Genomic DNA, 17,562 nt, shown 5'->3' with positions numbered 1-17,562 from the left:
TCGAAAAGAAGTATACCAGCTATTTCCATACAATAATAGAGAAAGCAAAGCAACCACTGAGCATTTTTAAGAGCTCTGATTATCTCTGCCTTGTGGAACTTTATTCGACTCTCACTTCATTATGCTCAATAACATTCTTGAGAAATATTTATGTTTCTGCTTTACAAAGGGTAAAGCATACCCCTTTCACAGCAAAGGTGTTCAACAAATGCTAAATAAAAGTTTGACATACGTTGTATAAAGCCATTTCTTTAAGAGACTCTAAAAGTCAACTTGCACTGACATTATTATTTCAAGGTTTTCAGGATAACCCAATCACTTTGCCATTGTAGGAAAGGTATTGCAATACCAAGAGGTTGTCTTCTAAACCCTGTGAAAAGGGAGAAAAATCAAAACAAAACCAGAGTCAGATATGGCAGGAATGTTGGAATTATCAGACCAGGAATTTTAAAATACTAAGAATAACATGCTATAGGCTTTAATGGAAAAAGTAAACAACATGTAAGAAAAGATGGATAATGTAAGCAGAGAGATGGACATTCTAAGAAAGTATCAAAAAGAAATGCTACCAATCAAAAATGCTGTAACTGAAATAAAGAATGCCTTTGATGGGCTCATTAGTAGAATGGACACAGCTGAGTAAAGAATCTCTAAGCTTGAAAATATGACAATAAAAACTTACCAAAACTGAAAAGAATATCCAAGAACTCTGAGACAACTACAAAAGATGTAACATATGTGTAATGAGAATACCAGAAAGAGGAAGCAGAGAAAAGAACAGAAGCAATATCTGAAGCAATAGTGAGTGAGAATTTCCCCAATAAGTGTCAGATACCAAACCACAGATCCAGGAAGCTCAGAGAACACCAAGCAGGATAAATGCTTAAAAACAAAACAAAACAAAGAAACAGGGCTTCCCTGGTGGCACAGTGTTCAAGAATCCGCCTGCCAATGCAGGGGACATGGGTTCGAGCCCTGGTCCAGGAAGATCCCACATGCTGCGGAGCAACTAAGCCCGTGCGTCACAGCTACTGAGCCTGCGCTCAAGAGCCTGCGAGCCACAACTACTGAGCCCGCGTGCCTACAGCCCATGCTCCGCAACAAGAGGAGCCACCGCAATGAGAAGCCCACGCACAGCAACGAAGAGTAGCCCCCACTTGCTGCAACTAGAGAAAGCCCATGTGCAGCAACGAAGACCCAACGCAGCCAAAAAATAAACAAATTAATTAATTAAAAAAACCAAAAACAAAAAGTTAAAAAAAAACAAAAAGAAACAAAAAAAAAGCTATGTCTAGGCATGTTATATTCAAATTGCAGAAAACCAAAGACAAAAAAATCTGGAAAAAAGCCGAAGGGGGAGAAAAAAAACTTACCTATAGAGGAACAAAGGTAAGTTGATCCTTGAACAACCTGGGTTTGAACTGCCCGGGCTCACTTATATGAAGATATTTTTCAATAGTAAATACTGAAGTACTACACGGCCCATGGTTGGTTGATTTTGCAGATGCAGAGGATGCAGATGCAGAGGGATGACTGTAAGTTATACTCACTTGGATTAACCCCCACATTGTGCAAGGCTTAACTGTACATCTGACTTTCCCTCAGAAACCAAGCAAGCGAGAAGGGAGTGAAGAGACGTATTTACAGTGTTGCGATTAAAAAAATCCACCAATTCAGAATTTTGTACCCTGAGAAATTATCTTTCAAAAGGGAAGGAGAAATAAAGACCTTCTCAGACAAACAAAAACTGAGGAAACTTTTAGGCAGTAGATCTGCCTGACAAGATATGTTAAAAGAAGTTCTTCAGAGAGAAGGAAAATAATATAGGTCAGAAATAAGGATCTACATAAAGAAAGGAAGAGCATCAAAAAATGAATAACTAAACATAATATAAAAACTTTGATTTTTCTTATTCTTAAATGATCTAAAAGATAACAATTTGTTAAAATAATAGCAACAATGTATTCAATTATGAATGCTTATATATGTAATATGCTTTTGTATAAGTGAAATGAATGATAACAATCATACAAGGAATAGGAGGGAGGAATTTGGAATATTTTTTTATTATTCGGTACCTGTATTACCCACAAAGTGATACAGTATTATTTGAAAGTGGAATTGGATTAGTTGGAAATGTATATTTAGCAAATGCTAGGGCAACCATTAAAAGTTTTTAAAAAAAGCATAACTGACACACTAATGAGAGAAAATGGAATCATATAAAGTACTCAAAACCACAAAAAGGCAGAAAAAGTATGAAAGACAAAAACAGGAACAAAGAACAAGGGCAACAAATAGAAAACAGTAACAAATATGGTAGTTATTAATCCAACTATATCAATAATCCCTTTAAAATATCAAAGATCTAAATATACCAATGAAAAGACAGATTGTCAAAGAGGATGAAAAAAACAAAACCCAAATATATGTTGTCTACAACAGGGGTCCCCAACTCCCAGGCCGCAGACCAGAACCGGTCTGTGGCCTGTTAGGAACCAGGCCGCACAGCAGGAGGTGAGTGGTGGGCAAGTGAGCGAAGCTGCATCTGCCGCTCCCCGTCACTCGCATTACCACCTGAACAGTCATCCTCCTCCCACCCCTGTCCGTGGAAAAATTGTCTTCCACGAAACCAGTCCCTGATACCAAAAAGGTTGGGGACCGCTGGTCTACAAGAAACTCATTTTATTATTTTTTTTAACTTTTTACTTTATATTGGAGTATAGCTGATTAACAATGTTGTGATAGTCTGAGGTGCACAGCAAAGCAACTCAGCCATACATATGCATGTATCCATTCTCCCCCAAACTCCCCTCCCATCCAGGCTGCCACATAACATTGAGCAGAGTTCCCTGTGCTATACAGAAGGTCCTTGTTGATTATCTACTTTAAAGATAGCAGTGTGTACCTGTCAATCCCAAACTCCCTAACTAACCCTTCCCCCCACTCTTCCCCCCGGGGAACCATATGTTCTTTCTCTAAGTCTGTGAGTCTGTTTCTGTTTTGTAAATAAGTTCATTTGTATCATTTCTTTTTAGATTCCACATACATGTGGTATCATACGATGTTTCTCTTTCTCTGTCTGACTTACTTCACTCAGTATGACAATCTCTAGGTCCATCCACGTTGCTGCAAATATTCAGAAACCCATTTTAAATATAAAGACACATATAGATGAAAAGTAAAGACAGAGAAAGATACACCATGCTATTAATTAATCAAAAGAAAGCAGAAGCAGCTGTATCAATTTCAGACAGAGCTACTTCAGGGCAAGGGAAGTTGTCAGAGCTAAGAGGATAATACCATAACATAATGATAAAGGGGTCGATCCTCCAAGAAGACATAACAATCCTCAATGTGCATGCACATAACAACAAAGTGTTAAAATATATTTGGCAAAACCTGACAGAACTGCAAGGAAAAGTAGATGAATCCCCTTATAGTTGCAGACTTTAACACTCCTCTAACAGAAATGGACAGATCCAGCAGGCAGAAATTCAGTAAGTACATAGTCAAACCCTACAGCACCATCAATCAATTGGATATAATTGGTATCTAAAGACTACTTCATCCAACAACAGCAGAATTCACAATTTTCTCTAGCTTGATGGAATATGCACCAAAATAAACCACATTCTGGAACATAAAACACAACCTTAACAAATTTAAAAGAATAGAAATCATACAATGTCTGCTCTCAGACCACAATGGAATTACACTAGAAATCAGTTAACAGTAAGATAACTGCAAAATCCCAAAATATATGCTGATTAAACAACTCACTTCTAAACACCACATGGGTCAATGAAGAACTCTCAAAATAAATTTTAAAATATTTTGAACTAAATGAAAATGAAAATGCAACTTACCAGACACTATGGAATGCAGTGAAAGCAGTGCTTAGAGGGAAATTTACAGCATTGAATGCATATATTAAAAAAGAAGATCTAAAATTAACAATCTAAGGTTCCACCTTAGGAAGCCAGAAAAGAGCAAATTAAATTCAAAGTAAGCAAAAGAAGAGAAATAATAAAAATTAGAGCAGATAACAAGAAATCAACAGAGAAAGTAAAACCTAAACCTGATTCTTTGAAAAGATCTTTAAAATTGTTAAACTTCTAGCCAAGCTAAGAAAAAAAAAGACGAATTACAATATGAGAAATGAAATAAAAGACATCACAACAGATCGCATGGAGACATTAAAAGGTTAATAAAAGATTATTATGAACAAATCCATGCCCACAAATTTTGTAACCTAGATTAAACAAACCACTTCTCTGAAAGAGTCAATCTGCCAAAACTTACACAAGAATAGACAGTATGAAGAGGCCTATATATATTAAAGAAATTAAATCAAAAATTAATAATCTTCCAAAACAGAAAGCAACAGGCCCAGATGGGCTCACTTGAGAATTCTATCAAACCCCTAAGGAGAAATTATACCAATTTTCTACAATCTCTTCCAGAAGATAGAAACCAAACCAAGGGAATACTTCCTAACTCATGAAGCCAGAATTACCCTAATACCAAAACCAAAGACATTACAGGAAAAGAAAACTACAGACTAGTATCTCTCATGAACATACATGCAAAAATCCTCAAGAAAAGATTAGCAAATCAAATGCAACAATGTATAAAAAAGATTACACACCATAACCAAGAGAGATTTATCCCATGTATGCAAGGCTGTTTCAACATTTGAAAATCAATTAATGTAATCCATCACATCAATAGGCTAAAGAAGAAAAATAACATGATCTTATCAGTAGATGCAGAAAAAGGACTTGACAAAATCCAACACCTATTCATGATTAAGAACTCTCAGAAAATTAAGAATAGAGGGGAACTTCCTCAATGTGTTAAGGATATCTACAAACAACCTACAGCTAACATCATACTTAATAAGGAGAAACTCAAAGCTTTCCAACTAAGATAAGGAACAAAGAAATAATGTCCCCTTTCACCACTCCTTTCCAAGTTATACAGACTGGTAAGTAAGAAATCAAATGTTCACAGATGGCATTATCATCAATGTAGAAAATCCAAAAGAATCAACAACAACAGCAACAACAAAAAACCTCCTGGAACTAATAAGCAATGACAGAAATGTTACAAGATACAACATTAATATGCAAAAGTTAATCAATTTCCTATATACCAGCAATAAATAAGTGGAATTTGAAATTAAAAATATATTACCATTTACATTAGCACTCCCCCCCTAAAATGAATTACTTATGTGTAAATCTAAAAAATTTGTACAAAATCTATATGAGGAAAATTCCTCATAACTGTGACAAAAGCTATCAAAGAACTAAATAAATGGAGAATTATTCCATGTTCATGGACAGAAAGACTCAATAGTGTCAAGATGTCAGTTTTTCCCAAGTTGATCAATAGATTCAACACAATCTCCGTCAAAATCTAGCAAGTTATTTTGTGGATATCAACAAACTTATTCCAAAATTTATATGGAGAGGCAAAAGACCTAAAAGAGTCAACTCAATACTGAAGGAGAAGAACAAAGTCAGAAGACTGACTCGACCCCATTTACAGAATTACAATAAAGGTACAGTAATCAAGAGAGTCTGGTATTGAGAAAGAACACAAATAGATCAATGAAATAAAACAGAGTCCAGAAAAAAGACCCAAATAAATATAGTCAACTGATTGTTAACAAAGGAGCAAAGGCAACATAACGGGGCAAAGATAGTCTTTTCACCAAACGGTGCTATAACAACTGAACATCCACCTACAAAGAAAAAAAATGAATCTAGACACAGAGTTTACACCCTTCACAAAATTTAACTCAAAATGGATCAAAGACCAAATGTAAAATACAAAACTATAAAACTCCTGGAAGATAACATAGGAGAAAACCTAATTGGCCTTGGATATGGCAATGACTTTTAGATACAACACTAAAGGCATGATCTGTGGAAGAAATAAATTGATAAGCTGGATTTCATTAAAATTAAAAACTTCTGCTCTGTGAAAGACAATGTTAAAAGGATGAAAAGACAAGCCACAGTCTGAGAGGAAATACTTGCAAAATAGACATCTGATAAAGGAGTGTTATCCAAAGTATACCAAAAAACTCTTAAAACTCAATAAGAAAATTAACAACCTGATTTAAAAAATGGGCAAAAGATCTGAACAGACACCTCAAGAAAGAAAATATACAGATGGCAAGTAAGCATATGAAAAGATGTTTAATATCTTGTATCATTGGTGAATTCCAAATTAAAGCAATGAGATATTACTACACACCTATTTGAATGACCAAAATCCAAAACACTGACAAAACCAAATGCTAGTGAAGATGTGGAGCAACAGGAATTCTCATCCACTGTAGGTGGAGATGCAGAATGGTACAGCCTCTTTGGAATACAAACTGGCAGTTTCTTACAAAGTTAAACATACTCTTATCATATGATCCAGCAATTGTGTCCACAAAAAAACCTACACATAGATGTTTACAGCAGCTTTATTCACAATTGCCAAAACATGGAAGCAACCAAGATGTCCTTCAGTAAGTTAACAGATAAATAAATTGTGATATATCCAGAAAAACTGAATATTATTCAGCACTGAAAAGAAATGAGCTATCAAGCCATGAAAAGACATGGATGAAAAGTAACGCATATTGCTACATGAAAGAAGCCAATGTAAAAAGTTCACACACTGTGGAATTCCAATGATATGACATTCTAGAAAAGGTAAATCTATGGAAACAGTAAGAAGACCAGGGTTGCCAGGGATCAATAGGCAGAGCACAGAGGATTTTTAGGGCAGCAAAACTATTCTGTATGATGTTACAATGGTAGATGCATGTCATTAAACATTTATCCAAACCCACACAATGTACAACACCAAGAGTGAACTCTAATGTAAACTATGGACTTTAGGGGATAATGATGTGTCAGGCAGGTTCACTGCTTATAACAAAGGTACCACTATGTTGCAGGATGTTCATAGTGGAAGAGTTCGTGTGTGTTTGGGGGTATATGGGAACTCTGTATTTTCTGCTCAATTTTGCTGTAAACCTAAAATGCTCTAAAAAACAGTTCACTAATGTTTTTAAAGCAAAGGAGTAACCCCTTCTCTTTCCTTGTAATGATTTGCTCCATTCCCAGAGCTTCCTGTTCACCCATGCCACTCTCCTGAATTCCACCTGGATATCAAACAGTCATCTCAGACTCCGCGTGCCTAGTACTGAATTCTTAGTCTTCCTCCTCTCAAATTTTCTTCTCCAACAATCTTCTATATCTCACTAAATGGCTACTCCATCCTTCTAGTTGTTCAGATCAAAATCCTCGGCATCATCCCTGACTCTCATGCTTCGTCACACTCCCCTTCCAATTCCACTTCCAATAAGTGAGCAGGAAATCTGATCACTTATCATACCTCCAGCATTATACTGTCTTGGTCCGAGCCACCACAACCTCTCCTCGAATTGGTCTCTTCTGTTCTTGCTCCCCTTACAATCTATTCTCCACAAAGCACTTAGACTGATCCTTGCAAAAAAGAAATCAGATCACATCATTTCACTCTTCAAATGCTTCATGGCTTTCCTTCTCACTCAATAACCTTACAATGTCCTCTCACAATGAGCTGAATAGCCCTACATGCTCTTCCCACCCTCCAACACACCTTCTTACTTATCTGACCCTGTTTCTTATTATTCATCCCCACTCATTCATGCTACTCTAACCACAAGGACTGTTTTGTGATTCCTAGCAAAAAGGTCTCAAAAAGGTACCACCTCAGGACCTCTATACTTGCTGTTCTCTGTGCCCAGAAAGCTCTTCCTCCAAATAAACGGTTTTCTCATCTCTTACAAGTCTTTGCTGACAGCGAAGTCTTCCCTGATCACCACCCTCCAACAGACTCTATTCACCTATTGGTGAATACCTATAGATGCTCCACTATTCACTTTCCCTACTTTGTATTTCTCCAAAGAATGCAACACTTTATAACTTTACATACATACACACATATACATATGCGTGTATGTATACACACACACACACACACACACACACACACACACACAGAGCGCACATGCACACTTATATTTTACTTATTTATTTTGTTTATTATCTTCCTCCCTCAAATAGGATGTGAGCTCCTTGAGGACAGAAATTTCCAATAAAATACAAATATTTTATTCACTGCTGTATCCTTAGTTCTTAGAACAATGCCTGGCAATTGAGAGGCACACAAACATTTGTTGAATAATAATCATATAAATACTTATGATATGTCATCTTATGGCAAGGGCTGGGGCAACAGCATTACAGCACAGCATGTCTAGACTTAATTTCAAAAAATTCTTCTAAATGAGAAAAGTCGTGAAAAAACACAACTGTGTAACCATTAGAGGTAGCTGGAGTAGCTGAACTGACTAGTTTATTGACCAGCACTACTAACCTTGAAAAATCCACAGAGTTCATGGACTATTTAAGTTCCACTGAACAGTAGTGTGCAAACAACCTCCCTTAAGGAGTGTTCCTTCAACTTCTCCCCTCTCTACCTTTAGATTTATTTTTCTTCACTCATTCTTTTCCCCTCTATTCTCTTGGTGCCCGATTCTATTCCCTCCTGCCCTCTGGATCCAGTTCTCTATTTCATCAATTATATTCCCTTAGCATTACACCTTCAAACACTCAAGCAGGCTTTCTACCTCTTTTTACGAATTCCTATTTTCTTGATCCCTTAAAATTCTCAAACTCCAGTTTTTTTCTTCCCTTCTCACTTCATCAACAATTTACCAAAAACTTGGTTTATTTTCACTGCTTCTACTTCCTGACCATCATTGTTCAAAGAAGTGGTTCTTAACCAGGGTGTACATAAAAATCTCCTGGAATTTTTTCATGCCCAGGTTCCATACTCTGAAATTCTGACTTGATGAGTTTGCATGGGGGGGAAGGGCACTAAACATAAGTATGCTGGTGAAAACAACTCCCTAACAGAGTCTAATGCACATCTCAGATTAAGAACCATTACCTCAAATACCTGACATATGTTTTTTCTGGTCGTAATAATGATAATATTCCACCAACTGAGGAGTATAATTAAATCAACCCTCTGTATCTGACACACATGAAAAACAAACAAAAAGGCTCCTGGTCACCAAATCCAACTGTGTTCTCTTAGTTTTATCCTTTCCAAACTTTACAAGATATTTGATACCACCAGCTTTAAGAACGCTCCTCTCTTCGATAACTTTCTGGTCTTTTTTTTTTTTTTGGTCTCCTTTCCTCCCTGCCAATTTGTCTTAATCCATCTAGATCAGTGCCTCTCAATGTGATCCAAGGGTCAGCAGCATCACTATCATTTGCAAACTTGTAAGGAATGAAAACTCCTCAGGCCCCATCCCAGACATCAGAAACTCTAGGGATGGGGCCCAGAAATCTACGCATTCTTGTGATTATTATGCATGTTGATGTTTGGGAACCACTGTGCTAAGCCACCTGTTTTGGAAATATGGGAGGAATCTACAATCACAGGACTGAAGCTCGAACAGAGTAGATGTCAATATATCCATATTTTGAAGTTAACTGCTAGTGAAATTATAGTACTTGTCATAAGAAATGGCAATTAGAAATAACGATAGCTACCATTATTAGGGCAATTAGTATGTGCTAGATATTATGATAAGCTGTTAATACACTTGATCTCACTTATCAGGTGTTATAATTATCATTTTTACAGATGAGGAAACTGACACTTAGAGAAAGATTTTTAACATCTTGCCTCCAAATTTCACGCCCTTGACCACCATATTATTGTCTCCTGCAAAGAGTGGGAAAGGAGTCTGGGACAGAATCCTAAGAAGAAGACTCAGTGGAAGTGACTGAGGTTGACTGGTCAAAGAATGAGAGGAAAAACCAGAAATAAGGGAGGAAGTCTAGGTGAGGAAAGTTTTAAGTAGGAAGCCTTAATCACAGTAGTTGGGAATTTTTTTTTTTTTCAGTGAATCTACAGACCACAGAGGATGTAGAACTTTTTTAGAAAATGTTTTATGGCGGCTACTCATTCTCTCTGATTCCCAAGTTTTACTGACAAAAACCAGACACTAACTTGGAGTGTTTTGGGGGGAACAGTGGTTAATATTACATATATTTTTAAAAAGTGACATGAAGAAAAAGAGCTTTTACATATAGGTGGAGAGGGGATAAATTAAGTGAGGGGAGAAACCTCACAAGTTTACTAAGAGCCAGAATAGGTTTTCTGCTTTGCAGGCACAGAAGCCTGGAGTAACCAAGTAGTCAATCCTGACTCATTTTTAAAACTAAAGTATCAATTTTCTTCACTTATAAATTGAGTAAACATTTGCTCACGGTATTCTCTCCAATGGGTAAATCCATCTAGCAGACGAAAGCTAGATGTAGGGGTGATGAGCTTGAGTGGTAAGGAGCAAGAGAAAGATAATCCCTGTTATGAGCCAGAGGTGACTAGAAGGCCAGTGATGCTGGTGGAGTTAAGAGAACTGGCCGGCAGAAATAGGACAAGCCTATTGAGGGCACTCTAAAGTGAAGAGACTCATTAGCCAAATACTCAAATCACCTTACAGTTTAGGAGGAGTATAATGTAATTGACTAGTCTCTCTAATTGGTCTAATAGGTTACAGCTTCTTTAGTTACATTAGCTTTCGTAAGATACCATCTGGCCAGCTTAATCCACTTACAAATTTCCTAAATTCCAGCAGCACCCTATTTGTGTCTTTCTACAAATGATTAATCTTCGTTTCATGTTGACTTTTCACTTGTTTCAGTGTCAGAAGTTGACCTTTTAAAAGAATTGGCGTTTTTCTGATGTCTATTTTGTCTATATCCGCAAAGCTTTTACACCTCTTTTAGAAGGATAATCCACAGACTAATACATGGGAACATATTTCCATACTTGTTTCTTATCCATATTCCAAATAATGTTGTTCAAATACTAAATATAATTTCAGCATTCTGAATTTCTTCCATTACCCCATGAACTTTATGTGATACGAATTACTATCTTTCCAACAGCACTTATTAACATCTAACTGTATTCATTAGGCACTTAGTACCTACCCAGCAGCCCTAGGTACTGGGATAACACAGAAGACTGAAGTTCCAGTAGCAAGAGAGAAATAAGGCCAGTAGTATCAGTTTAGCAGAAAAGGGGGGTGACTAATTCATTCTGATGGATCTGGCAATTTTTCCAAGTGGTGAATTGGGCTGAGTCTGAAGGGATGAATAGGAGTTCATTAGCCACTGGAAAAGGGAAGTATCCCTAACACCTTCCTCCCCAAATCTGGTACTGTTAGTGGCATTTAACTTAAAATAACAGTAAAAGAAAGAATAAAATGACAATAACACAAGAAGAAATCATGCTCACTTCATGATTTGGGGGTTGGAGGGGGGACTGAGCCTTTAAACACACTTCAGATCTGAAAGTAAATGTTTATAAAACAGGATTCACAATCGAGGGAAAGGGGTGGAGGAGGAAGAAGTTCAGTTTGTTTTATTGTATTAAGTTAAACAAATGAGTAAAAATATCAACATCTATGCTTGGGAACACATACTACTTTCCATAAAGATCCTAAGCTTGAAAATGAAAGCCTCAGAACCTTATCTAAAATTACAATATTTGCCCCAGTGTTTTATATCCCCAATATCATTTTTAAGGGTTCTAAAGTGAATCTGCTGAAGAACTTAGCAGCATCTACACTCACTCACTCACACACACACACACACACACACACACACAATAATCCACTCTTGATTGAAACAATCAACCACACCCTAACCAACTTCCACTTACTCTGACTTTCACACCTCCACATCCTTCAAAGTTTGGCTTAATTTATACTATGACTATCTCAAAGCATTAATTTAGCTCTAAGTTTTGACACTCCACCTCTTCATCCTTCCGTTCAATTATTTCCTCTTAAATTCCATTAGTTTCGCCATTCTCCTTAAGGGACACTTAGAAAATACATCAACAGCACAATTACAAAACCAATGGCTGCAGCCAGTCTGAACACACACACTAATTTCCACTCATATCCCTCTCGAGGCTGTTTCTACCACTGATCAAAATCAGCGGACCAGGAAGGAGGAAAAAGCTGAGCCAGGAGGGTTGTTCCCTTCCTTCCACTCCCCCCAAGCCTGCCCCCCCCGGTCCCCCTTCCCCCAGGGCCGCATCGCGACCTCGTGCGCCCCCCCTCCACCGACCCGCCCCCGCTGTTACCAGCCACTGCCTAGAAAACAGTCATAGCCTTTGTTAAAACGTCCATGAGCACAATGTACCAGAAGACGGACACATTCCCGGGGGCGGGGTGAAGAAAGTCACACGAATGCCACGCCCTCCTTGGCACAAGCTTGGGGCGACAGCCCACCGCCTCCAAATCCTCTCCCCCCGCGATGCGGAATGTTCCTGGCAACTCTGCACTCCGAGACGGCAGCGCGGGGGAAGGGACAGGCCCGGGACGCCCGCCGCTCAGGGGCACCAAGCGGGGGTACTGAACTTGAAGCTGGGACACCCTCCAGCGCCCTTGGCGAGGCTCCCGGTTCTGCCAAGCCTGAGTCCGGACTTCCAGCCTCTGGAGCCCTTTCCTTCAATTTCTCCTCACACATACCCTCTCCCGCTCCCGCCACCAGGCGCTCAGCTCCCCACGCGGCCGGGGCCGGACACTGTCCGGCAGCGCGGCCAGCCCCGCTGCCGCACGTCTGGTAGGTTTCTCCTTATGGGGCCAACGTCTCCCCGGGCCGCCACCCGCACACGCTCCGAACCCTCCCCGGACGCCCGCCCAAACCACGTTCCCCGGCTGCGAGCCCCGCGCCGCCACCGCACTCACCGCGCGCCCCGCGCCACTACTCTGCGCTCTGCCGGCCGCCAACCGCGCCTGCGCCTTCCCACCGCCGCCGAGCCCAGGAGGAGCCAGGAGCCAGGAGCCGACGGGAAGGGCGGTGGGAAGCGGCGGGGGCGGGGCCCGGGCGGAGTTAGGAAGGAGAGGGGAGGGGCCAGGCAGGGTGGGAAACAAGAGGGGCGGGGCATCCGCCGCCTAGGTTAGGAAGACTTAGCGCTCAGGGCACCGAGTTAGAGCTTTCCACTCTTGAGATCTGTTATAAATAACACTGGCAAGAGAAGTCGTCGAGGCCCCTGGGTGCACCCCAGGCACATTCACACTCCAGAAACCCCAGCTTGGCGCGGGGCCAAACTAGCCAGCCCCCTGCGTCAGCACGCCTCTCCCTGGACCCACCCTAGATCCTCGCGAGCCTTTCACCCTCTTACATGCCTACCTCCCCACACACTATTCCGCCCACTGGCCTCTCTCCTCATCGCGCGCTGTCCTCAGCCCATGGTAAGCGGCATGGAAATTTCTCATCCACAAACCGCCTGTGCAGGGCACCCTAGTTAACATGTCTCTGCTGTGTGAGCCCAGAACGTGGTTGGTGACTTTCCAACCGTTGCCCACTGTTACAGTTCAGCCCTTTCCCTGAGAACAAACTCTTCTGCTGTTCTGGCCTTTTGCTGACAACATCTGCTTTTTCTTTTAATTTTTTTTTTTAATTTTATTTATTTATTTATTTATGGCTGCGTTGAGTCTTCGTTTCTGTGCGAGGGCTTTGTCCAGTTGCGGCAAGCGGGGGCCTCTCTTCATCGCGGTGCGCGGGCCTCTCACTGTCGCGGCCTCTCTTGTTGTGGAGCACAGGCTCCGGACGCGCAGGCTCAGCAGTTGTGGCTCACGGGCCTAGTCGCTCCGTGGCATGTGGGATCTTCCCAGACCAGGGCTCGAACCCGTGTCCCCTGCATTGGCAGGCAGACTCTCAACCACTGCGCCACCAGGGAAGCCCTCTGCTTTTTCTTAAAAAAAAAAAGTCTTGAACAAACCTACCCGAATATCTTGGGGAGAAGAACACATGTTGTCAAATAAGACCCATTATTGACCCTGCTTTTTAGGGAGCTACCTCAGAATTTGAGCCTTCTTAAAAGCCCCTCTGAGAAACAGAATATTCAGCCTGTGTTGTCCTGTGAATTTTGCTCTATTGGTTTCAGGTTTTCTGGCAGTTAGCATTTTAAGAAGCCTAACTTGATTATTATTCCATGCTGCATGCGTGCTTAGTTTTAAGTTCTGTACTTTTCTGTTTAAAATCTGGTAAGCTGTGGTATCTCACATGCCTTCAGATCAGCTATTAAAATAAACACACCTGAGTGAATCCAAAGTGAATTGGCCTGTGGGCCTGAAGTGATTTATTCCAAATTACTTTTCCTTTTTTCTTTTTACTTTAGTTATGATGGAACTACATGGCTTATTAAGAATAATAGAATTGCCACAGGGCCACACCAATAGTCCTTCCCAGCAAGTATTTTGACCGAAAAGGGAAAGGAACATTTTTGGGGAGAGACTGGTCATTGCCCTTAGAGATCTGAATATCCTGAAATTCTTCCCATTAACCTTTGTGATTCTTCCGTTTCTGTATTTTACAAATCAGACTTTCTGAACTCATTTCTGTTTTGCTTTTGTCAAATAAGCATAGGGGGACTGCAGTTAAGAACAGACTGCAAGAGGGTATGTATACTGGTAAATGTAGACACAGACTCTGTAGGCTGAATAAATCTGTAAGTGCCTGAAGTAGGACCTTGTCCTAGTTACTTCACTGGTAAAATGTTTTACATATAGAAGGTGCTAAGAGAAAAAAACAACAATAACACTGTGTTAATAAAGATAATTTTTGCATCTTTAATAGATGCAGATATATGTTTGTTCACTTTCATTTGATTACGGATTTATTTTCTTGTTTTATGTCTGAATTTGTCTGAATATTTTGATTGAAGTGACAAAAACTAAAATGAAGTAGCTTAGGCAAAAAGAGAAAGTTATTGTGTAACCCAAGTTGCAAAAGGGTAAGTCTATGATTGGCCTTAAGAATAAATGGAACCAGTAACTGAATGCTTCAAATTCCAGATTAGGCTCTCAACCCTGCCTCTCTTGGAAGGGGTCACTCTTCAGAACCTCCAAGTCATGTTCTGTACACTTGGAACCATGGCTTCGGACAAATTGTGGGCTCACATCTACCAAGCTGTCAGCAGACAGAAAGTACCTCTCTTCCCGAAGTTTCAATTTTTAGAACACCAGATAAAGAGCATGATTGGGTGAGGCTGAGTCATATAACCATTCTTGGAGAGAAAGCGCAGGTGGGACATAAGAATGGTACCCCCCAGTAGAACCTCAGAGTTGGAGGAAAAAAATGAAGAGAAAATTTCTAAATGAAAACAAAAGGTCGAAGGAGATGCTGTCTTCAGAAGAGAAGTGCTAGAGAGACCAAAAAAAAAAAAAGTTCAATATTCACCATGGAACAACTGTATTTAAGGAATACAGCCTTGGAATTATCTTTGATCTCTCTCTCTTTTATTCAAGTAGTAACCAGTCTTCTCAATAATGTCTCTGTATTGGTTTTCTATGGCTGCTGTTAAAAAAATCACCACAAACTTCATGGCTTAAAACAACACAAATGTATTACAGCTCTAGAGGTCAGAAGTCTGAAAAGCGTCACACTGGGCTAAAATCAAGGTGCCAGATGGGTTGAGTTCCTTTATGGAGGTTCTAAGGGAGAATGATTTTTCTTGACTTTTCCACTTTCCAGACGCCACCCACATGCCCTGGATCATGGCCCTTTCCTTTCCATTGCTGTAAAGCCAGCAATGACATTACTCTCTCACACTGACAATTCTGCTTACCTCTTCCACATTTAAGGACCCTTGTGATTATATCAGTCCCACCCAGATAATCCAAAACAATCTCCTGATTTTAAGGTCAGTTTTTTAGCAACCTCAATTCCATCTGAAACTTTAATTCCCCTTTGCCATTTAACATAATATTTCCACAGGTTCTGGCTACTAGCACATGGACATGGTGGGGGCATTATTAACCCTACGATAGTCTTTATTTTCATAAAAATAACAGAGCCTAAGGCATTGGTTCCCAAACTGGGACACTTCTAACAGATACTGATGTCTGGATACCACCCCCAGATCTTATGATTAACTGGCCTGGAGTCCATTGGCCCTTAAACACACACACGCACACGCACACACACACGCGCGCACACACACACACACACACACACGATTAGATCAGGATGGACCCTCTCACCCATGCTGGCCCAATCAGAGAACTTGCCTGGGGATTTAGAATGGGGAGGGGAAATTAGTAACACTGGGTGTCTGGAGCTATAGTATCAATTTAGGACCTATGGCATCCGGAGAAAGATAAAAAACAAGTCAAGAAAGGGAAGAGACACAAAGAGAAAGGAGGTAAACAGAGTGGAGCCAAGCCTGGATTCTCAGTCTGCCTCCTGGTTACGTGGCATTCTTACCCTTGGCTGCTATGAGGCACCCCTGCATTCTCATAAGAAAATCTTATTTTGCTGAAGCTAGCTCAAACTGGTTTCTCTTGCATAAACCCCCAAATGTTCTCATTAATACATGATGTGAGCTTAATTTCCCCCAATTGCTTATTTATGAGATGCCTCTTGTTTAAGAAATGAAGCAAATTTCAGAACCAAACTGTCAGAGTTGGTATTCCAGAGCTGTCTACTTCACTAGTACCCCACCTCCTGGTTACCCTCCTTCCTCTTAATAGTTACTCAAAGGCCCAGAAGGGGACTCACAAGTTATCTCAGCCTTTTTCTCATTCAGTAGTCCAGTCTCCACAAGACACACCAGGTGGATGTAGTTCTAGTTCTCTGCTTGACTGCTGGCAAGTAAATATTAATGACTTGTAAATCAAATCTCTGGCCTCCCCTTCTCCTAATCTTCAGTTCTATAGTTAAAACTGACTAATGGATCTTTTCTCCTCAATTGATAAGAAATGAAACTCAGTTTTTCTTCCAAATTCTGCTTTTGTTTTGCAATGTCTTTCCTTGTTAATGAAACCCCTACGCACCCCATCACGCATTAGAAATGGGAAAGTCACCCATGACCCCTTCTTTTCCAGCCTCAGTTGTCTACTCATTCTACCTCCTGCATGTCTCACATATTAATGCCTCTTTCCTGCATCACTTCAGGTTAATCATCAATCACCTGACCTAAGATGCTCTCCCAACTCGTTTCCCTGTCTTTAGTTTCTCCCAAATCCAATCCACCCTGCTCAATTCTGCCAGATATGTTAATAAACACAAACATGATCAAGCCATTGTACTTCTTAAAAGCATTTTGACTCCCAGGCACTTTAACAAAAAATACAAACTCCTTAAGCACAATCAAATTTTCTAATTACTGGCACTAGTGCTCCTTTGCAAACTCATTCCCTCTACCCTCTACCTAAGCTGCTCTCTGTATTTGTCTTATACTTTCAAGCTGCTAGGACTTCTCTATTCTCTCTGTATGGGAGACACATTCTTAAAGACCCAGCTCCAAAGACACCCACAGTGTAAGGTCTTCCTGGTGCCACTCCATGCAAAGTAAATTAGTTATTGCTACTCCCCTTGCTCTCCTAGTACCTGCATCCCCCTCTTCTTTATGCCTGAATCTTTCTCTTCACCCAGACCTCTGAGGCAGGGGAACAACGTAGCT

The 17,562-nt window shown here is 40.2% G+C and overlaps 1 protein-coding gene across 2 annotated transcripts in view; it reads right to left on the bottom strand.

The window, feature by feature from the left end:
* PRRG1 (proline rich and Gla domain 1) overlaps window positions 1–17,562 on the bottom strand; it is a 164,795-nt gene that overhangs the window by 130,141 nt on the left and 17,092 nt on the right. The window contains exon 1 of one of the 2 annotated variants that reach the window (XM_068533999.1): window positions 12,842–12,919. The exons of the other annotated variant lie outside the window; for it this stretch is intronic. The gene's annotated coding sequence lies outside the window, so the exon portion shown is untranslated. Of the gene's footprint in view, window positions 1–12,841; window positions 12,920–17,562 lie in introns of those variants that run through there. 2 annotated transcript variants of the gene reach the window in all.

Source organism: Eschrichtius robustus, chromosome X (genome assembly GCF_028021215.1).
Source record: "Eschrichtius robustus isolate mEscRob2 chromosome X, mEscRob2.pri, whole genome shotgun sequence".
Taxonomy (NCBI): domain Eukaryota; kingdom Metazoa; phylum Chordata; class Mammalia; order Artiodactyla; family Eschrichtiidae; genus Eschrichtius; species Eschrichtius robustus.
Note: the sequence above shows the minus strand (reverse complement) of the source record. Positions and strands in the feature narration are given on the sequence as shown.